The following is a 23,721-nucleotide window of genomic DNA, read 5'->3' as shown; positions in this document are numbered from 1 at the left end:
ATAGAAGGAAGCCACCATGTTGGATAGTGAAGTCTAATTGAGGGGCAGACAAAGTGATGAATCAGAGAAAGATTTGACAGAATGAGTCAGAGATAGGATATGTCCAACACTCACCAGAACAGCATAGGAAAGAGAGGCAACTTAAAGAGCAGTGGGGAGACAGAGACAGAGACAGAGACAGAGACACAGAGAGACAGAGAGAGAGACAGAGAGAGAGAAAGAAAGAGAGAGAGAGAAAGAGAGAGAGACAGAGAGACAGAGAGAGAGACACAGAGAGAGACACAGAGAGAGACAGAGAGGGAGAGAGAGAGAGAGAGAGAGAGAGAGAGAGAGAGAGAGAGAGAGAGAGAGAGAGAGATCTGTTCAGTCAGTTGAAGTGGTTGATTCCAGTGAGTCAGTGCAGTGGAGTTGAGTTTATACAGTTCAGTACAGGTCAGAAGAGGGAGCTGAATCCAGAGAATAAGGAACCAGATTAGAACACATCGCCAGAGTTTGAAGCCAAGCAGAGCATTTCAATGAGAAGCCGAGAAGCCAGTTTGAATCAGTCCACTTGGAGAGGAGTTTGGATCAGAACAGCTGAGTTGAACCAGTCAGTCAGAGTTCAGCAAGAACTAGAAAGGGGGAGTTTATTCAGCAGTAAGCCTTTGAGACACAATTACATCAGATGAATAAAAGATACTTTTACACTAGGAAGATGGCACAGGCATTTTTGCTACTATTTAGCTACCTGGGATAAATTGGGGTGAAAGTATAAGAAAGTGGTAGGAGGGGCTGTAGCTAGAGTAGTGAACAAGATGGCCACAGGGCAGTGTCTGGGTGAGAGTTGGAGATAGTAGATTTCAAAATCTCTCTCTCTCTCTCTCTCTCTCTCTCTCTCTCTCTCTCTCTCTCTCTCTCTCTCATGTGTGTGTGTGTGTGTGTGTGCACACGCACGCGTGTGCATGTATCCTTTTCTGTGCATGTAGATGCCATAGGTCAATGCCTAGTGTCTTCTATCAATCTCTATCTTGCTTTCTAATGTGTGTGTTCACATGTATGCATGGGGTGCATGTCCACATGTGTAAGTGTGTGTGTGAAGGCAACTTTTCCCATCACTCTCTGAAGAGTTTTCTCCTCCCAGGACTCACTGATAGTCAGGATAGCTAGTCAGGATCCTCTTGTCTCTAACTCCACATCCTTGAGGTTGCAGATACGCATGGCTGTACTTGCCCTTACGTAGGTTCCAGGGATCCAAACTTGGGACCTTACCCTTGTGTAGCAAACACTTTACTGATTGAGCCATCCTCTACTCTCTGAAACCTGTCCTTTTGAACTTGTCGAGTTTTGTATCATATTTGTGTGGTATTCTTAAAAACCTGGATTAATTAAGAAACTATTCATACATTTTTATTCATATGTATCTTTTCTTTTTTTGAGATAGGGTCTCACTCTAGCCCAGGCTTGCCTCACACTTGCTATGTAGCCAAGGCTGGCCTTAAACTCCTGACTTCCTGCCTCTACCACCCAAGGGTTAGAATTACAGGAGTGTGCCTCCACACCCAGCTTCTGATTAATTAATTAGTTAATTGATTTAAAAACAAACAGGAGGACTCGGGAGTACAGAACAAGGACAAGAGTTCTGATCCCCAGCTCCCATGTGATGCTGGTGGGCTTGGTGGTATGCTTATAGCTCCCGTGACAATGGAAAGCAAAGATCCCCAGAGCAGGCTAGGTAGGCACAATAGCCTTGTCAGTGAGCTCTGGCTTCAACTGAGAGACCTTGCCTTGGTGACTAATGTGGAGAGCTATCTAGGAAGACATGATGGGAATAAACACGGGCTCGGTGGCCCATACACCCTCTGTGTTTTCCAAGTTTAGCAGCGTCTGAAAAACACAAACTGAAATACTTTCGACTCATTGGCTTTGTGAAACTGATTCTTAATTCTCACCACTTAGATGTGGTGCTAAGGGTGATGGGAGTCCCCATGGGCTTCGATGTGCGTGCCTTGCTGACTTCCCAAACTCAAACCCCACTTTTAAAGGGTTTATATAGACCTGCATCCTAGCACTCTAGATACTGATGTGTGAGGTTAAAAAGTTCCAGGCCATCCTGGGCTGTAGTGTGAAACCCTGTCTCAAAACACAAAACAACAACAAAACCCAACAGGGAACCCTGTTAGAATTCTGCCGATCACACTCCACTACATCATAATGAGACTAGCATGTCGGTGGATTAAACAGGTACCAACTTTCAAGTTCTAGGAACTTTTGCATAAATGACATCACGTGATCCCCACTAGACCACGTAGGACTCAAGATCACTATGTCCATCCTCAAATTGCAGATGAAGACTCTGTAACTTGCCTCGATGACCCAGCTAGACAGGATGGGGCTGAACTTGAACCCGGGACTCTCTAAATTCACACTGGTGCTCTGGCCTGTCACACACACTGTATGTGCAGGCCACGGTGACAAGTAGAGGCAAACACATGCTGGTTTGACATGAATCTGCCCCACTGCACATACCTGCTCACTCAGAAGGATCCACACTCTGGTGCCTCTCCTCCCTGAGTCTGCCTGGCTCCCAAGGCCAGAGTTAATGACTGGGCACTGAAAGCCCACGCAGCTTTCTGGGCAGAGATGAAAGACAGAGAGTGTGCGGGCCATCGAGCAGAGGGTCCAGTTACCTACTAGCATGGCTTCCTCCCAGGTGATGAATGACCGGTAGATACTGCCTTATGGGTCATCTCCCAAGGCTCTCTATCCCTCAGTAAAAACATCCCTTGATGTTAGCAGCCAGGGAGGAGACTACCAGGGACAGAGGTCTCTGTAGTGCCACCTGGCTGCCTCTGTGTATTGGCTGTCTGGGAGCTGGCTGGAGTTCTTATTCCCAGGGGAACTCCCACCCTCACTGCCGAGTCCCCGCTGCATGGTGCTTCATACAGTCTGGTTGGGTCAGGGAGCCTGGGCAGAAGGCTGGCAAGTGAAGTCACAGGAAGCCAGATAGCTTGAACCTGGGACAGGGCCCTTGGGGATAGAGAAGGGTCTGGGACTTGTCTTCTTGCCTCAAGTCCTTGTGTGGCACCTTGTATAAGATCCTCTTGGTCTGAACTCAGACTTACCTTGTGACATATGACTCCTGGGGACCTCTGCCCGCCCCACACTGTGTAAGACAGAGTTTGAAGATCATTGCCTTCTAGAACCTCCTTCTCCTCGTGGCCTGAGTGGCCTTCGTGCTTCTGAGTCCCTCCACTCCCCTGGTCCTCCTTCCTCTTCTGTCCTATCTGCTGACTGGCTCAGCTAGGGACTTGAGTTCTGGAACCGGGATACTAGGGGCTTGGGACACAGTATCTTCACATATTAGCCAAGAGACCCTGTGCAGCTTCAACTCTCAAGTCCTGTTTCCTCATCTCGTCTGCCTTCTTTGAGGGCTATGTGGGATTTTTACAGACGTACTCCATGGCGGGTCTGGAAATGCAGGTCTTCAGAGCTGCACCAACTGTGTCCTGCTACCTGAGCAGTCATACCCCCTTCCCTAACTCCTGAGTAGGACATTCACTGAAGCCCCCCTTGGTGTTCAGAGCATCAGAGATAGACTCTGGCTGAGCCTTGAGGGACTCCTGTCCCTACCCCATGACACTGGGAGCAGAAAGCACAGTCTTCTTGTGTCACCTGCCAAGGGACCAAGGAATTCTCCCAGTACTCACCTCATATATCTATCTATCTACCTACTATCTATCTATCTATCTATCTATCTATCTATCTATCTATCTATCTATCTATCCACCTGTATATCCATCTATCTATCTAGATATCTCTCTATGTATCTATCTATGTATCTGTCTGTCTATTCATCTGTCCATCTGTCCATCCATCCATCCATCCATCCATCCATCCATCCATCCATCCACCCACCTATCTATCTATCTCCTCTCTTTTCTTTCCTTCCCCCTTCTCTCTCTATGTATGCATTTTGAAGCTGGGTCTCATGTGCTCCAGGCTAGCCTTAAGCTTACTATATAGCCAAGGATAACTTCAAACTCCTGATCCTCCTGTCTCCGTCCTTCAACTTCTGGGATAACAGGTTTGTATCATGCCCAGTACCATATTATCTACTCATCCACTCCTCTCCACATGGCCACTGCCTGGCCCAGGCCACTGTCCCTTCCTGCCTGGATGATGTGGTTACTTCTCTCTTTTTTTCCTACATAATATTTTTATTGGGAATATTTTATTTGGGAATTTTCACATCGTGTACTCTGATCACACTTGCTAGTATTCCTGAGTCTGTCCCCCACCTTGGGATCCCTCAAAGGAAAAAAAAAAAGGTCCTATTTGTGTTGCCCACATACTCACTGGAACATGGTCAGACTCCTGGTGGCCAGCCCTTTGAAGAAAACTGAGTCCTTTCCCACCTGCACCCCTGCCAGAAGCCATCAGTTGTGGAGAGCCACACTTCTGTATCCTTATCACAATTTTTATGAACTTTTAATTGATTATTTATGAATTTTACATCATACACCTCAATCCTACTTGTCTCCCAATCCTTTCATATCCACGCTCTCTACCCTTGCAACCTCTTTCCCCCTACCAAAACCAAACCAAAAATCATCTCTCTGTAGAAGCTGCGGTGTGTCACAGTTGGTCACACAATATACCCTTTTGTCCACATATCTTTATTTGCAAATGTTCATTGCAATGAATCATTGGTCTGGCTGGAGGCCTTTGGCTTCTGCTGTGCTATACTGGATCGTCTTTGGGACTCCTCTTGGATATCCTGTTGTTACCTTGTGTTATGGAGATCCTATAGCTTTGGATCTGTCTGCAGGACCATCACAACCACTTGTTCCAGATGTTCATAAATGGTGTTTATGTTGGGGTAGGACAACTCAGAGCCCTGGACCTGGGCCTGGGCCACAAGCTTTCCTGCACCTGCCACACCAAGGCCCACTCTCCCACTTTGCCTAGGTAAAGGGCAGGGCCAGCTTTCCCACTTTACTCAGGTGAGGGGCAGGGCCAGCTCTCCCACTTTGCTCAGGCGAGGGGCAGGGCCCACTCTCCCACCTTGTCTAGGTGAAGGATAGGGCCAGCTCTCTTGCTTCCTGCTCTATAACCTTATCACACTTTTTAAGAGTTCTCTTCCATGGCTTTCTTTTGGGGGATGGGATGGGGTGGAGGTAGTGTTGTTACAGGAGACTTCTACGACTCCCTTTCTCAACTGTGAGTCTGTAAAAGTATCTTCCTTGCCCTTTACAGTCAATGGAAGCATGGATCATGAACTTCCACATGGCTTCTGGTGACTGCACAGACCATGGAAATCCACATGGCCTTCAGCATCAGCACATGCCGAGGACCTCAGCATGGTCTCCAGTGGGAGAATAGACCACCAGCATAATACAGCCTTCTGTGACAGCATGGACTACAGATACTATCATGACCCTTGGCAGCAGCACAGGGCACAGACATCAATGTGAACTCTGTGGCATGCGCCACAGGCACCAATATGATCCCCAGCATCAGTCCAGCCTGTGGACATCAGCTTGACTTCAGGGGTCAGCACAGACCCTGGACATCCCCATGACCTTTGATGGCAACACAGATGACAGACATCAACATGCCTTTCTGTGGGAGCCCAGAGATGTGATCACTTGTGAACAGACCCCAGCTTCCAGAATTCTCTCTGATCTGATCTAAGGTTCACAGATGAGCTGTTACTTGTCTCCTTAGACAGCTGCTTGGATACTTTCATGTCTCCAACCCCCTTGTTTAACATCCACAACTATTTCTGTGCTTCCTGACATTTAGTGATACCGAGGTATCATGGCCAACCTAGCTCTAGCTGACTTTCTCTCTTCTGGCAACAAGTGAGTAGGCAGCCTTGCCTCCTGCTGCAGGGCCTCTGTATAGTCATATCTCCGATATTTTCCTGCCTATCCAAACCCACACCCCTGTGCTGGTTGTTGAAGGCCCTTCTGTCCTTGCTGTCTGGGACTCCCATGGGGGGAAGGTCATATGAACACTTTCTAGCTGTGTTCCCTGATCGAGCCTTCAGACCTTTCTGAGCCTCAGCTATCTGTAGACCAGGCTGATAATACCATGACAGGAATACAAGGATGGGATGAGCTAAAGCTATGATGTGTAGCCAGACATAGCTAGCTCAGTGGGGGTGTTGAAGATGGTGACTGTCTGTATCCTGAACCCTCCTGATGCCGGTCCCCGTCTTGCTCAGTCATGGACGTGTTTTCTTCTTGTCTTCTTTCTGGAGACTTGGAAGCCAGAGATGACTGACTACCCGAGGTCCAGGCAGGCATGGCGCTGGAGAAGGAGCAGAGCGGTCTACATCTTGTTCCAAAGGCAAACTGGGGCAGAGGCATTAGCTATGTCCTTTCCTGTTCTCAGGATGGAGAGTGGCCACCAACCCCAGTGCTCTTCTGTAGAAGACAGCTCCTGATTCCTTGTCCCTTGGGACTCAGTTTCTCTTTACATCCAAGAAAAGCAATTAACCTGGAGTTAGGTACTGTGCCAAGCATTTTGCATACGAATTAGCAAAAGTCCTTAGATTTTACACTCCCCTTGTGGCGTGGTAATCCATAGCACAAAACCCAGAGCTGGTTACAGTGCATTCCCTAATTTACAGTGAGCACACTGAGACCCAGAGAGGTTAAGCCACTGGTCTAAGAGCACACGGACCTGTGTCGCTACGGTACGATTCAAGATGGGCTTTCTCCTTCAGCCCTGGCTGGCCTTTCCCCCATCCTCACCCTCCTCATGCCCTGTCCCTGCAGCTCTGGCTTTGTAGATCCCACTGTGGCAGGATGTAGCACACTCAGTGCAAAGAGGGTCATGACCACGTCTGTGCTCATACGAGCCGCTAAGCAGTTGTTTTCATTTCTGTAAAACTCAGTGACTTGGGTTAGGCCCAAGATCAGGAGGAGGTCGCCTACTGGGGTGACAGCATAGGTGTCTTTTAGTTAGGATTTTACTGCTGTGAACAGACACCATGACCAAGGCAACTCTTATAAAGGATGCTATTTAACTGGGGCTGGCTTACAGGTTCAGAAGTTCAGTCTATTATCATCATGGCAGCATCCGGGCAGGCATGGCGCTGGAGAAGGAGCTGAGAGTTCTACATCTTGTTCCAAAGGCAAATGGGAGACTATCTTCCAGGCAGCTAGGATGAGAGTCTCTAAGCCCACTCCCAAAGTGACACACCTACTCCAACAAGGCCACACCTCCTACTGGTGCCACTCCCTAGGCCAAGCATATTCAAACCCTCACAGGGTCCTTCAAGCTCCCTCAGTTTACCTCTTTCTGTCCTCTCTGAGCCAGTGTTCTAACCATGTGTGCTTTTGCCATCCTGTGTGGCATGACTTTTGGGATACACATAGACATTCACACACAGGACAATAAGCAAGTGTGAGGTCTGGTTGGTTGAGTGGGGATGGAGCCTGTGCTAGTGGTATGTGCTCTGCATGAGGCATCTGGCTTATGCTTGCAATTTCCCCAGTGTGAGGAGACATGGTCTGTGCCATGGTCAGGGTATGCAGGGGAAGCTGTGAGTATGGAGTTATGGGAGACATGTCCTCATCACTGTCTCCTGTCACCCAGCCTAGAGCCAGCGTGATCCACATGCACAGGCACATGTATGTGGGATGTGACATTCTGACACCCCTGTGCACATTCAGGCATACCCTTGCATGGCACATAGTCACTGGGGTGCCTACGAATGTCTTCTTTCACCATCTTGCTCACACATGCATACAGACATTACAGACCACCCCCAAACATGCATGCACACCCTGTTTATCTTACGCAGACATTCTCACTAGGTCTGCATATACTTCTGCTCACTCTTAGCTGGCAGTGCACACGTTCAAAATCTCACTCCCCCACTCCTCTCTCTCTCTCTCTCTCTTTCTCTCTCTCTCTCTCTCTCTCTCTCACACACACACACACACACACACACACACACACACACTCGCAGTAAGATGCGCACACATGCACACAGTGTCTCAGCATCATGGGTATGTGTGTCTGGAGCACAAGATAGATACCCGTTTCCCAGAGAGCACATATGGGGACACCATGCATACTAGAACCCACCTTTCTCTTCTTCATTTGTGCACGCTCAACACCCTGGATACCTGGGCGCCCTGCCCTCCCCCCATCCCCATGTCTTCAGCAGGCATTCCTCCCACCAAAGCCTCTGTCAGTGAAGCTGCTGGCCTGAGTTAGGCTGGTGGGTGTGGTGCCGGGTGGTGGAGGAATTCCAGGCAGGCCCCTTCTGCTCCTGGCCAGTGCTAAGTGCCTTCACACAGAAAAGAGCCGTCTAGAGAGGCTTTTCCGGCTAGAGATTAATGTCACTGAAAAATGCGGGTCCTGGGCGATTAATGCAACCCTCTTTGCCACACATTATCCGAGCGCACTAAAGCCAGAGGCAGCTCATTTTTGGCATGTTTTTAACCTGCTTGGCTCAGAGTGAAAGGAGTAAAGATGAGTCGGGGGGTGGGGTGGGGGAGGTGGGGACACTGGGAACCTGAGGGCCAGGACTTCTTGGGAATTGGTGCCCCAGAGGCTGGGTAGGGGAAGACTAGGCCAGTAGATATGAAGGGTCCCAGCCAAGCCGATGCAAGACTTTGAGGCTGTGGTAGCAACGATGGGTCCTGTCTCAGAGCCCAGATCTTCCGGGTGTGCTATGACTTGGGCCATGCAGATCCGGGAACTGTCAGATCATGACCCTGGCTCCCAGAGTAGCTGTGGGCATCCCAACTGCACCTTCTGGGGCCTCCACCCCTGCACCTGTCAAGTGTCAGCCATTCATTCTTTCCCTATGGGTGTGTGGAGGGGATGAAGTGACATCCTGTTGAGCTTCAGGGCGTGGGACACAGGGTCAAGAGGGAGGGCAGGTGCAGTGTGCAGGCACATAGGCTCCATCACGTGACTTTGGCCAACTACAATCAGTCCAGAACCTTAGCACCTTTACCTGGACAGGGTAATAGACGCCTTTCTCCAGCTCTGCTGGGGGACCCACGTGCGTCTGGTATGGTGCCTGTTGCCATAGGGACCCAGAGATTGGCAGCAATAGTGGTCAGAGGGGCTCAGCCTGCAGCAGCAGCTGCTCTGTTGCCTGGTGGCACCTGTGGGGAGGCTGGCTGTGTTCCCACAGTCCGTCCCTGCAGGCAGCTGGGTGACAAGTCAGGGTGACAGGAGAGAGACACGCAGGAGTTTTGCCCCCATCAGAACTGGAGGCAGGGGAGGGAGAGGGATGGGGCTGAGGAGACAGCTGGGAAGGTCAGTGCTGAGACTCATCGTCTGTGAGGAAGGTCACAGGTCCTGCCCGGAGGCAGGATGCGCATCAGTCCCCATCATTCCATTTCTCTTGGAGATGACCGAGGTTTAATCTTATCTATGTGGAAATTTGAGCACAGAGTAGGCAAACTGCTGTGGTCAGGTCACACAGCAAAGCCAGGGTTAAGTTCCATTTCATCTGGTGTAGGCAGTCTTGTGATGGGTCCCACGGTCAGGCGAGGGTAGTCAACATTTGAGAGGAACCTGGAAGCCATTGAAGGATGTGCTCCTCACGTTGAACAACACAAAGCAAATTGGGTTATTTCTTATGTACAAGTGACCCAAGCACTGGCTGGCTCTGACACCCGAGGGCCTGTCCCTCCCTCCAGCAGATGTCCTATGGTCATTGTTGCCTCTGCCCTAGGGGTCTGACACCTCTTCCTGGGTTTCATTTCTCAGAACCCAGCCCTAGGTGGTAGGTTTAGCTCTTGCTGTCCTGGTGTTTGGTAGGCAAAAGCTGTCACCGTGTGAGGCACTAGCATCAGGAAGAGTCGAGGCAGAAGCATGCCCCTGCCTTTGCTACAGGCCGGCCACGTGGCACGGTCCAGCCACTGAGCTCTTTCTGCGTTTGCGGGAGAGAAGCCAAGTGTTGGGAGATTGGGCTGGTACCAGCACTCACAAGGGGAATCTGGGCCCCGCATACCCGGGGTTACAGTGACAATACAGATAAGGTGACTGACTGAGTGAGTGGTCAGAGCTGGCTGGCTGAGCCTCTCAGCCACACCCAGCAAGGTGGAGTCGGTCAGGAAATAAGCTTGACCCTCTGCAGAGCTGTACCTGCATGCGACTCTAAGGGACCTGGGAGCAGTGACTTGGGGAAGGGGCTTTCTCTGGTGGGATCCTGTATTGAGAGGGACTGGGATGATGACATGACTATAGCCCCCACACAGATGCACTTGGGGCTTGAGAAGGCATGCCTCAGAGACCTGTGTAGGTGGTGGCAGCTGCAGGGCCTCTGGAGTGCAGCGATGGCTACGGCAGTGGCTCGGCAGGGACAGGGACTCCTTGCTGAGGACCCAGCACCTCGAACTTTGTACACTCGGGGTGGTTTGCTACCACGCTCTGTCACAGCGCTCATAAACAAATTGTCCTCGGTACTTTGGGTGGGTGGGTGGGGGAGCCTGGGGACAGACTCCTCATGTCTGGGATATAGTGGATACTCTGGGACACTTGAGACAGGTTACAACCTGGGAACTCCTTTCTTGAGCATTTCCCTTCCTTATCTAGGAGAAACCTGTTGGGTTACTCGGCAGTCACTTGGGAGGCATCCTGTCAGCCCTACTGTCAGCCCATCACTGTCAGCTGACAGTGATGCCACTATCAGCAGTGGGCAATCCCGGGCTTTCCATGACCACAGCTATGGCTGCCACCCTGTCTGCAGCCTAGGGAGGAATGGTCATCCCAGAGCTGCTCAGCTCTGTCTGGGGTCTATGGGATCTCGACCAGGGAGACAATGACAAATGTCCCTTGTCATTTTGAGTGGAGAAGCTCTGGATCGTTTTGTTAGACAGTCACAGATAACCAGCTACACATGGGCTGGAGGAAGCTGTCCATCAACAGTGGATGGGGGTGTGGTCCTGGGGTGGAATACTATACAGCAGTGAGAAGGAACAAATTGTTTCTGCAGACTGCGTGTCTGAAACTTACGGGAGGGTTACACGCAGCCCGCTAAAGCGGCCCTTAATGCAGAAGCCTGGGTGGAGGTCATCCTTGGACAGGGGCCCGGAAGAACAGAAGGAGGCTGTAGGAACTGCTTGCATGATTATACAGTTTGTGAAAACTTGTGAGTGGTATGTTTATGATTGTATTCTGTACATGAGACCTTAGTAGCAAGCTCATGGAATACGCTGCGTGGAACCTGGTGGACTCCCAGCTGGCGGGGGGGTGTATTTGCTGATGGAGAACTCTAGACAGGGTCAGAGGTGGGACAGGAAAGACTGGGGGTGGCCACATTGAGACCCCCCACCTAGGGCTTTGCCTGGATTCTCCCCTCCCTGGCCTCTGGGCCTCCTAGAAGATGAACAGGAAGAGACAAAGGCCCGGGACCTGCCTGGACTTAGGGTCAGCTGAGGGCTTTTCCGGGGCAGCAGCCAGGGCGTGGGGAGCCTGGCCTGGCTTTGTGCTTCAGAGGTTTGCCCTAATCCCAGCACTGCCCTGCAGCCTGCCTAATCCCCATTCATGGGTTTGAAAGCCTCCCAAGAGTCAGGCCTTGTTCCTCCTGTGGACCCCTAGTCCCAGGTCAGGGTGTGTGTGTGTGTTCAATGGCATGCATACGGAGGTCAGAGGGTAATCTATGGGACTTGGTTTTCTCCTCCCACAGTGTGGATTCTGGGACTGGAGCGTGGGGTTCAGTTTGGTGGCAGGTGTCCTATCTTGCCAGCCCCCTACAATGCCTTCTATAACCTCACTGTTCACAAGCTCCAGTTTCCTGGAGATTTTTCTTCCCATCTCTCCCAAGCTAATCTCTGCCTCAGGACCTTTGCACAAACTCTCGGTGTCTGATACCTTTCTCCTCTGATCCTTGTCCAGCCACACTTACTCAGGGGTGGTTTTGGCTCTAATGTCACTTCTAGAGACGCCATGGACCACTCTGTCCCATCTCCTTTCACGTTTAGAGATGCCATGGACCACTCTGTCTCATCTTCTTATGCCTTGGTCTTAATTTATTGCCTTCTCCCGTCACTCACTGGAATGCGGGACACTAAGGAATCAGGTCCTCGCGCTGAGCTCCTGGTGCGCTCCCTGAGAGTGACACAGAATGAACGATGGAACGGGGGTTGGGGAGTGGGGCTTCTGGAGAAAGCTTCTCCATAAAACGTACACAACCAAGTCAGGAGCATCCCTTGTTCGACTTGGAAACTATGGGGACAAAGGGTTAATATGATCAAGGTCACATCCAGGGAGGTGACAGGGAGAGCGCATAGGCTGCTCTCTTATACATTTCTCTCTTTACCACATGAGTATTTCACTCTTAGCCATGCATGGTAGGCACGGGAAGAATGTCAGAAGCTGTGTTTCAACCTGCCCACTGTATGAATGTGGACACCAAGGCCCAGGAAGCAGGACCGGTGTCCCCCCAAGCTGCCCGATAAGTGCCTGCCTGTGCTTACAATCATCATAAACTCAGGCACATTGCAGAGCAAGGCAGCATGGCTCACGTATATGATTGAGCTCCCACAGAGGAAGCAGCTTGTCCAAGGTCACAGAGCAAGGCTGGGATTTGAACTTGACTCTTTCGTAACCTCCATGGACTTTTCTGGAAGTCTCACTGGAGGGTTGAACAGCTCATCTTGCAGCCTTTCCCAGGAATCTCTGGGCTGGTCCATACAGACACAGTAGTCAGAGGTCAGAGCTGGTACCAAGCTTGTCCACAGTGTGTGTGTGTGTATGTATACACATGTGTGTGCACGTATATGTGCCTTTGGGTGTACATGTATGCCCGCGTGCATGTGTACACATGCAGATGTCTGTGTATGTGATGCCACACCCTGCAACCCTGGAGAAGGTTCTAGCTGCAGGTTGTGGGCTGCGGCGTGCCAACCTTGATCCCGACCTGGCCAGGTGCCACTTACCTATTCTCCAGGGTCTGTACAGGCAGAGCCTCCTGTGACAGGGTTTGCTGCTTTGGCAGTAGGTGAAGGCATCCCCTCCTTGTCCCTCCCTGCTGGAGTCCTCCCACAGCAGCTGGGAGCCAGATGCTGACTAATTCTATACAAAAGGGTGAAGATTTGGAAGAATGTTGCTCTGTAAGAAAACAAATATTTAAAGACCCAAGGCCCAGCCCTCCTCACCCTCATACCCAGGCCTACTACCTGCCAGCTGCTTGCAGAGCCTTGGGGAGGAGTCCCAGGGTGGCACACCTGGAGGTCCCCAGGGAAACCTGTGACCCTTGAGGAGGAGTTAAGGGCTGGCAGATCAGTCTCCTGACACAGGACGGAGGGGACTTCACAGACACCATGAACAGGGGCTAGCCAGAGGGGAAGGGGCTTGGTGAGCATAGGGTGAGGTACCCAGGGAGCCTGCCTGCCTGGGGACAGAAAGCCACGGGGAGCACCAGGTACCAGGAGTTCTGCAAATAAGGCTCCATACACTTCCATGTCAACCCCAGAAGTGGGCATTCTCATGTCTACTACATACTCAGGGAAATGGAGGTTTATAGGGAGGAGACTTATCAGACACCACACCACCTATGACAGTACTGGGATGACCCTGGACTATAGTCACAGCTTCAGGTATGTGTGTGTGTGTGTACATGAGGCTGTTGTATGTGTGGGTTCATATGTACACATGTATGTGTGCACATATGTGTGCAGGTACATGTGGAAGTCAGAGGTCAATGTTCACTGTCCTCATTATTTTAATTATGTAGTGTTATTTAATTATTTAATATTATTTTAATATTTTTTACATTTATTTACTGAATGTGTCTGCATGAGTGTATCTGTGCATGTGTGCATGTGTGCGTATGTGCCATAACATACCTGTGGAGGTCACAGAACAACTTGTAGGAGTTGGTTCTCTTCTTCCACTGTGTGGATCCTGGGAATCAAATTCAGATGGTCAGACTGGGCAGCCAAGGCCTTTACCCCAACACCTTTGCTTGAGCAGGGTCTCTCGCTGAGCCTGGAGCTTACCCATTTGGCTAAGCTGGCTAGGCATCAAGCCCCAGAGGTCTTTCTGCTTCTTCCTTAGCAGATCTTGGACTTTAGGCACATGTCATGGTGTATGGGTTTCTATGTGGGAGGCTGGGATTTACTCATCAGCTATGCTTAAACCCGTCCACCCATCCATCCAATTACCTAGCTCTCTATTGTCCCTCCCTATCCTTCTTTCCATCCATCATTGATTCTCTCATATATCCATCAATCCACCAATCTACCCATCCATCCATGCATCCATGCATCCATCCATCTATCCATCCATCCATCCATCCATCCATCCATCTATGCACCCATCCATATATCCAACCATCCATCCATCTATCCATGTACCCATCCAACCACTCAACTATCCATCCATGCACCCATGCATTCATCCATCCATCCTCCCATCTATTCTCCTATTCATTCAGCACTACCACCACCACCATCACCACCACCGCCATCACCACTACCACCATCACCACCACCACCACCACCACCACCACCACCACTGTCACCACCATTACCATTGGCTTGGCCTATATAGGATGAACAGCTCTTCATTCCCCAAGACCCAGTCCTAGAGTCTTGGTCAGACACATGACATAGAATGGCAGGGCCGTGTGTGATTACTGAAGTCCATGATAACATTACAGAGGGATCACAGGTTTGGAATGGGACTGACCTGGGACCTGGTCTTGACTCTGCCTCTCCCTGCTATGTGCTTGACTCAGTTTCCTGTGGATGAGAGAAGTACAGATCTTTCTAATGGAGGAGAGAAGAGAGAAGGGCAGTGGACCAGAATGTGTTGAGTACTCCAGGGTCTGTGCTGGGTCTAAGGAAGTCCATAAACTATAGGCAAAGCCACACCATACGTGTCTTAAGCCTAGAAGAGCTAGTTCCAAGCTGAGTCTAGTTGAGAAAGAAATCTAGGGCATACAGGACAAACACTAAACCCTTATTTCATCCTTAAATCAAGGGAGCCTAAAGAGTTAGCTCACAGGCCAGGGCCAGACAGTCAGCCACCAGCCACTGAGCTGTGTGCTCTTGGGGACACCCAATCTACCCAGCTTCCTCTCCATTTATAGCACCAAGGACACGAGGAAGGCAAAATGGCAGGGTGGAAGAGGGCAGCAGGGAGGGACAATAACAGAGAAAATCTGAGTCCTGGTGTGTATCAGAGGATGGGGATGCTGTTCATCCCGCCACTGTCACACACTGACTTCTCTGGCCACCAGTTTTGTACTCCTTGGGCCTTTTACCATAATGCATGGGTGGAGGTGGTGGTGGCGGTGGTGGCGAGCAGAAGGGAAAACTGAGGCTGTATGTAGCAGGGAATTGTCATTGCTGGAGGCTGTAATTCCAGCGAGTGACTGGGCTGGAGTCCCATGTTATCTCCCTAGTGCAGATGAGCCTGTGGTGTTGGGGGTACAGGATTACTTGGCAGGCAGTTGACATCTATGGAGTCCTTGTCCTTTAGGACTCCCTGGGGATCCTGGCTCTTATAATGGATGGATCAGAGTATCACCTGGGTTGGCCACCCAGGCCAAGGGCTGCCAAGACTCCTCCCCCCAGCCTCTCCCCAGAGGCCCAAGCACTGCCTGGGCCTGCTCTCCCCTCCCCCCTCATAGCTCACATTCCTCAGTAGCTTCCCCCCCCAACCCCCTAACCCCCTGCCCAAGCCTGCAAACAGGATCAGCATGGTCCTACTCATGGTCTCCCCACAGCCATCCCAGCTCTCAGCACTGAGTTCTGGGGTACCCCGGGTCTCCAGCCCCACACAATTTCAAACGGCTCCCCAGTCTTTCCAAGGATGTCTCCAGATAACCGCATTTGGGTAAAGAGGTGTGAGATTTAGATGGGTCATAGACATGAGAGGGCTAGGAAGCCCACGTGGGACTACTGAAGAAGGCTGCCATCCAGCTGACAAGGCTCGGTGTCCTCATCTCCCAAGCAGAGCCAAAATACCTACTTCTGAAGTCAGGCTGCACCAGCGAGAGCCAGTGAAAGCCAGTAGGAGCCTAGTGGCCGGAGGGCTCATCCTGTGTGGTGTATCCTAGATCTCACGAAAGAAAAGGATGCTGGGAGGGACTTTCCAGGCAGATAGTATGGCTGTGCAAAGTCAGTGTGACCTGGCACACGACATCGACACTGTTGGAAATAAGATGACAATGAATTCAAAGGACCGGTGAAAAGGAGACAATATTAGTATTAAACAATATTTAATATGCAATTTTGCAGAAAGTGACCTGACATAGAGAAAAAAGCCAAATCAGTTGTCACACTGGTTTTTGGTTAATACACTGGTTTGGTGCAAGACAGTTTTTAAAACCGTGGGAAGTCTCTGCTCTCTCTCTCTGCAGGAGGGAACTTGTACCCCTCCCTATCTCATTGGCCCAGGACACTTGAAGCCTCATCCAGTAAAAACTTTAGGTCTTAAGACTTTCCACCCCCCACCCCCTTCCAAGGGTGACATCAGCAACCATCCAGGACTGGCTGTGCTGCTTGCCTAGGCTGATTGCTAAGGTCTCCGGCGTTTGCAAGCCAGTTCTTCGAGGTTCTGCACAGGCAACAGCTTATCAGATCGCCACACCCAGCAAAGGTGACAAACAGCTCATCTGCTCTCAGTTCCTTCTGCTGTCTGCCCACTTGGGGCAGTTTATTCTGTCCTGTCTGAAGGGTGGACAAGCCACACTCGAGGGCAGACTGCTCCTTACAGCTTTCTACTGTCCTACTCAGACTGAGCGCCCTTGGCTTGAAATGGGTCATCATTAGGGCAGTGAGGGCCTTAATACCATGAGACACCAGCGGATGCTGCAAGCCAGCCCTTCCCCCAGCCGGAGCCCAATGTTGCCAGCACAACACCCGCAAGCACTTAGCAAGCCCTAGGTGAGCCATTGTGCAGCTTTGGAGACTGAGGCTCAAGGGAATTTAAGGCATTTGCCAAAAGTCCATAATGCACAGCAGATCCAGGAAGGATTCTTCAAGTGGAGGTTTCTGGGAGAAAGGATGTTAGGGTGCCCTAAGGTCTGTCCTTTTCCTAGTTTTCTCCCCACCTGGTGAGGGACTGGAGTTGACCATCAAAGAGATGGTGATGAGAAGACTCAGGGGCGGTTTGCAATGTGGCCTCAACCATGCCTCTGCCTCCAGCTCCGAGGACTCAGACATTATGGAGATGCCTGAGGGGGGTCACCAGACTCCCAGCAGTGTTTCTGGGGAGGGGGCAGATCAGCCCTCCAGCCTTGGTAGGAAGCCACCACCACAGCCACCTATAGCGTAACTGTTCGGCTATCAGTGACTCTGCCTTTCTTGGCGTCTTCTCCCCAGAAGCTGTGACCATTGCTTTGTCCCACACATGGCCCCCCTCCCCCATCATTCCTCACCCCAGGAAGTGAGGTCCTGGAACACTCAGGAAGTATTGGAGATTGATCTGAATCAGTGCCTTGGATGGAACCCCTGGCTCTCTGTGTCTACCTTCTTCTTTGGTAGCTTTTGCTGGTCTTGCCATAACGGGTTAAAACCATACCTCCCACCAGGTCCCCCAGGGCAGGGTTGGGGATCCAGTTTTTGGCATCCCCAGCTCTTGGTCTGGGCTCTGGCATTGAGTTTGTGCCTAGAAGGAGTTTGCTGAGTGAATGCACATCAGTAACAGAGTCACACCCCAATTCTCCAAGCTCCATCTGTCCCTGTGGGGCAAAGCACCTGGGGTTCTGGGCATCACCTCTTGGGATCCCTGGTTCCCCCAGGCCTGCCTCTGCCTGCCCAGGAGGGAGTGTTCCAACACCCAGCTGTCTCCACCCCTCCATGATGTGTGCAAGTGAGGAAAGGTGAGGGCCTGGAACTTTCTGGGCCATGGCTGGAGGGGTACAGATATGACAGTAGCAGGTGGAAGGAAGAATTTCTACCTTCCCCCTCCCTCCCTACCTCTCCCTTTTTCCTTCCCTCCCTTCCCCCTCCATTCACTCTCTCACCCTCTTACCCACTCAACTGCTCAGTTCTTTACCTGCAGATCCATTTTTCACCCTTGTAGTCGCTTCTGAGATAGGGTTTTTTTTTTCCCTTTATAGTAACATGAGGAGAAACTGAGGCTCTGCCACATGCTACAGCCTGTAAGAGGCAACAGGCTTCCCTGTTGGAGGAGCCTATCTGAATGAGAGAAAGACTGAGAGACAGAGACAGAAAGACAGACAGACACACACACACACACACACACACACACACACACACACACAGAGAGACAGAGAGATGGAACATTGGAGGAAGTGGCTGGTCAGCTGGTCACCACTAGGTGAAATGGATGCTGGGAATGTTCACTCTTGTCCACACAGGGTGGTCCCACTAACTCCCACTTGCTTGCTCACTGGTCCTGGCCTGGTGTCACTCTTCCATGGCTTCAGTTTCACAGGCTGGCCAACACACGGGTGTCTCCAGGCTCATACCCGCACCCCACTCCTCCACTCTTCTCTCAAGGTCAGACAGAACATGGCAGACGCCATCTCCCTCCCTCTGGCACACGTTGCTGAGATTTCTCTGACTTGCATGTTCTTGCACTCTTGTCACACCCCCTGGGGCACACAGGGTAACCTAGTGTGCACGCTGTGCCACTGAACAAACCCGGCATAGCTCTCCATCCCTCATACCTGGCCACCACCCCCACACCACTCCAGGCACCCTGAAAGATCCCTGCCTGCTGGGCAGGTGTTCCCAGCTGCCCAGGCTTGCCCTGAGGGTGGGGATGGAGGCTTGGCTTGGGCACAAGGCCAGGAAGTGTTAGGTGGGCCTGGGTGTCCACACCTGTAGGGACATGCCTGGGGCTGATGCAGGCCTGGTAGCCTGTCCCTCCACCCCTCACATCTGGGAAGGCAGCCAGTGACAGGCTATGGGACAGTAGCCCCATGTTCCTGGAGTGTGGGAAGGCCAAGGGGTGGCCAGGTGGGCAGGTTCGGGCCAGTTAAGTCTCTGACTACAAATGCCAGATTCCTGGTAGGTTCCCCTGTCCCCAGTCTTAGCCTGCTCCCTGCAATGGGCAGAGGATGCTTTCCAGGTAGCTTGGTGGTAGACTAGCAAGGTGTTCTGAGGTCTAGAGTAGTGTTATGGACTCTCCCTTGAGGGCATTTACTGCGGCCCTCCTGCTGAGCTTCAAAACAGCTGGATGCCTCTGTAGCTGGTGCACTGGCATCCAGCCATTTAAAATGGCACCAGCACCGCTTAGTGGCTTTCATTCCATTCATAGCTCAACCATATGGCAACCGCAGAGCATTTACATCACCACTGAGAGGGATCCCTTAATTGTCACTGCCCCTCCCTTGTCTCCACAGATGTGCCTGCTCTGGACACGTGAATGGGTGGGGGAGCACCAGCTCACTGGCTTCTTCTCTTGGTCCATCATCCCCTCTGAATGGCAGTCCTCCCTCTTTTTCATGGCTGAGTTCTATTCTGTGGCACGGACCAAGTGCCTTACTATTTTGTTTTCTTCATCTCGTGATGGGCAATGGGATGCTTCTCGTCTGCTAGTCTGGATTTGTTGAGCATGTGACCTGTCCCTACACTGAGAGGAGGAAGACTTGGGGACTGGAGGACAATAAGACAAACTTGCTCAGATTGAGGCTGAGTTCTGGAGGCACTGGGGGAGGTGGCCAGTCTTGGGGCGGGGGCATCTATCACCTGCTAATGTTGGACACGTCCTCCACTTTCTGCTTATCCTGTCTCGCTTTGTATAGAGTGACAGTCACAGGTAACGTGACACCAAAGCCTTTGTATGTAAAAATGCTGGCAGCCCCTGCAATGAATGACTGGATACCAGGAAAATGGATGTTATGGCCGTATCCAGTTTATAGATAGAGACATCAAGCCCCAGGCTGTTGGAAGACTTTCCCAAGACAGGCAACTGTCAGGTGTATTTGAACCCAGACCTACGGACTCTCTAGAGAACCTGACATGGTCCCCAATCTTGCCCATGTGTCACAACATAGGGTCTCAGCTCCACCCCACCCCGCACTGACTCTAGTCCACCCTAACTCCTGCATGCATGGCAGCCAGGCTGAGGAGGGCAGGGGAGTGTGGTGGCAGGGGCTTGCTGAGCCTGACACCCCAGAAGCTGGAAGTCAGAGTGGAGGAAGGGGTGAGTCAGGGCAGGGTGGCATGGAAGATCTGGGGAAGATGGGGTAAGGAGGGCCTTAGGGTCTTGTCCAAATGGGAACATTCAAGCTGGACTTCCCAGGGAGAAGGCACCTACTCTGGATCCATATGGCTCCTGCTAGCTCCTGAGGGAGAGTGCTCCTCTCTCCAGAGGGAGGGTGCTCCTAAGGGAGAATGCTTCTGTCTCCTGAGGGAGAGTATTCCTGTCTACTGAGGAAGGGTACTCCTGGCTTCTGAGGGAGAATGCTCCTGTGTCCTTGGGGAATGTTCCTACTGCAGGAGAAAGACAGAGAAGGAGAGAGACAGCAGTTGTGGTATCTCGAGTGTCCAGGCTGTGGCGGAGAAGGCTTGAGATAAAGAGGAGTCAGATTAGGAAGGTTCTAGAACATCAAGCACAAGGAAACCCAGACCTTCTTCTAGGGGTGGCAGGGAGGCTGTGAGATTTGAGAAGAGTGACAGACACTTAAAGTTACCCTGAGTGGAGGTGGAGGTAAGGCCCTTGAGGATGGAGCTGGAGAAGAAGCAGGGGAAGGTGTCTTGATGGGGCCAGGGTCAGAGGTGGCAATGACAGAGGAAGAGACTGATGGGGGCCAGGGGTGTGGTGTGAACAGGATGGCTAGGGGTTTGAGAAGAGCTCAGGGGTGACTAAGAGGGGTCAGAAGGATACCAGAGTCCTCCTGCCTTAGCAGATGAGGATATTAAAAACTGCCAGGAGAGTCTTTCAAGATCACCAGAAGTCTCTGGTGACTATGTAGGTGCCTCCTGAAGTCACCCTGAACACCTCACCTTGTTCTAGAAGTTCTAGAAGAGGCCAAGCTGACCTGTGACAGCAAGGTGGATCCTTGTTGCGGGGGCCAGTGCTAGCAGGACACAAGGGACACTTGAAGAGTGATGAAATGTTCTAGGAGAACCTGGGTTTCCATTCTGGTCAAAAGATCCAGGCATTAGTCTGTGTAGGGAGCACCTCACAAAGAAAAGAAAAGACGCTGGACGCTAAAATGGGTCCAAATGAGGCGAACCGAGGGTGAAGTGGGGCGGGGAGAAGGCTGGGGTCCTGGGGGGCGTGGCCTCTGTGTTCTGAGTCCTGAGCACCATAGGAGAATGCCTCTTGGCCACCATGGCCCAAGAAGAAGCCTGGGCTCAGTGAGAAGGTGGGAGGCCTCCATTCAGCCTCCTTCCTGTGACTCCCTGAGTGTCCCGAAGGGGTACCCACCTGTCTGCTCAGATTACTGCCTGGCGACAGCCAGCGGAGGGGTGCTGGTGGGAGGGGTGCAGGCAGTCCCTCCGAAAAAAACGCAAATCCCTAGTTAATGAATCCCAGGAATCTGCAGGCAGGGAACAGCCCCTTCTTTGGGGTTTGGTGAGAAGGGTGGGGGGATTAGGGCCTGGCAGCAGGGGTGCCTCCTCCCGGGGGGCTCAGTTTTCACCCCAGGAGAAATCTGAACTGGCATTGGCCCCCACTCGTGCTTCCCCTTCGCAACAATCCCCTGTTCTTACAAGAGGCATTATCTGTCTAATCCCTGGCTGCCCTGGCCGGCTCCTGGGGTGCAGGGGTGCTGGGACCCACACCAATTTCCCTCCCATCTGTCCCCTACCTTGTGTGTATGGCATGTCTCCTCCTCAGCCCTGCTGGACAAGGTAGTGAAGCGGGGGAGGAGGCCGACCATGGCAAGGTTCCCATTCCAGGCCCATCTGACTCTCTCACACCTGCTTTTACCTGCTCAGTCTAGTGGGTTCTTGGGTCAGCTGATGTAGACAGTATGGGTGGTCACTGGCCCTCATTTAATTCTGCAGGTCAGTAGGCCAGACAGACTGAAGGTTGGTACACCTTCTGTGCATCCTGGGTCAGACATTTGCCTTTGGGTCAGTACTCCCTGACTGCTGATCCTTGGCAATTTCCTTAGGAGGGAGTTTTCCCTAGAAAGAATGCTGTGTGGAGCATAGAGTTTCCAATACATGCCCCGGAAATGGTAACAGGTTATCCCGACACCTCTGTAACAGTCCCATTTCCTCTCTGTCCCCAGCAATGTTCATGGTTTGGTCGGGACCCTGGTCCTTGGTTGCTTGACTTCTGCTGGGTCTCTGTGCGCTCCTCTAAGGTTGACATGTCTGTTGTGGCCTCTGGGAGTTACCAGATCCTGAGTGTTGGCATGCTGGCCGTAGCATCCAGTGAGGCAGATGCACAGCCGGGCCTCGCTGATCATCTAGGGCTGATGAGAGAGGACCGTGAGATGGGACCAAGGGGTCAGATAGTCTGATGGCCTCTGGAACTTTTCAGATAGCATGGCCAGGTGGTCAGGGTGGCCAAGCGAGGGAGAAGATGCTTCATGAATCTTGACAGAGTTTGAGTAGCTAAAGACAAGCAGTAGTAGGCTAATGCAGGGTCAACCTTGAGGCAGGCTCATGGTCAGCCCCATCTGACAGAACTGAAAGACCTCGGGTACTCCCAGACCCACACTACGAAGGCTCGGCCACAGCCTCAAGGCTTACCTTCAGGCCTACACTGGGGTGACAGAGTCAATGTCACAACAGACAAGAGATTCCTTACAGAAAGCTCCATGAAGGAGCTGGCCCGCTGTGTGACCTCCAGGGATATCACCTTCTCTGGGCCTCAGCCTCCTGACCTTTAAGGCGTGGCCATCACTTTATTGCTGGATTAATTCCAACTTTTTACTCTCTCATTGTTCCCGACCCCTGCTCTGGAGTATGGAGCCCAGGAGAGAACCATAGGCTCTGCCTTTCTGAACCTCAGTTTTCTCTCTGGTCAGAGAAGGCAGCCCTCACTCAGCTCAGATGCTAGGACCATAGGGTAAGAGGAAGGGAGAGAGGGAGGGCAGTGGCCAGTGGGGTGGGGTGGGCGTGGCCCTGGCTCAGGGCACACAAAGGGGCATGTGTCCTTGGTGGGCAGCAAGGGGTGGGCTGGGTGACATGCTCAGGGTGGGGATTTGGTCCCAGAGATGGCTTTTATTATGTTTCCTTTTTAATTACAATGTGCCGGCTCCCACAAGGACAGCTTTTGTCAGGCAGCTTAGGGGAGGGAGGGAGGGAGACTGGGCTGGCCACTGGCTGAGGATGCAATGTTGCTGGCAGGGCTAACACCCCCAGGGAGGAGGTGTGGGGGATGGGAGAGGGGGCAGCTGGTGGAGTGGGGGACGGGGAGCTGAGTTTGACCCAAGAGACACCTTCTTGCTCCACACTCTTGATTTTGACACCTGCAGTATTCAGGGGTTGACCAGCTCCTGCTCCTTGGGGTGGCTCAAGGGATCAAGCGAAGCCTTTGTACTTCCTTGACTGCTTCCATTTTCTGGGCTCTTCATCTCATTCACTCACTCACTCACTCATTCATTCATTCATTCATTCATTCATTCATTCATCCTTCTTTCCTTCCTTTCTTCATTCACAAATACACTACTGAACAGGCTCTGTGGCAGGCAGCACTGCCAGGTCTCTGCATAGTAGCCAGCACATGGGTTCAGGCTAAGTTCTGGGGATAGAGGGCCCATTTGCTTCGACAGTGACATCATGCTCCAGGAAGGAGGGTTATGTAGGCAGCCTTTACAATTAGGTTTGGCCCAGTGGGCTCATGGGAAACTTGTGTGTGAGTGTGTACATGTGT

The 23,721-nt window shown here is 51.7% G+C and overlaps 1 long non-coding RNA gene across 1 annotated transcript; it reads left to right on the top strand.

Annotated features, from left to right (window-relative positions):
- Nucleotides 1-2,535: 2,535 nt before the first annotated feature.
- LOC116095618 lies at nucleotides 2,536-5,609 on the top strand. The gene is made up of 2 exons (XR_004120666.1): nucleotides 2,536-2,689; nucleotides 5,236-5,609. It is a non-coding gene; the product is annotated as an uncharacterized LOC116095618 (long non-coding RNA).
- Nucleotides 5,610-23,721: the final 18,112 nt, after the last annotated feature.

Source organism: Mastomys coucha, unplaced genomic scaffold (assembly GCF_008632895.1).
Source record: "Mastomys coucha isolate ucsf_1 unplaced genomic scaffold, UCSF_Mcou_1 pScaffold18, whole genome shotgun sequence".
Lineage (NCBI taxonomy): Eukaryota > Metazoa > Chordata > Mammalia > Rodentia > Muridae > Mastomys > Mastomys coucha.
The sequence above is the reverse complement of the archived record's forward strand: the minus strand, read 5'-3'. Positions and strand labels throughout refer to the sequence as shown.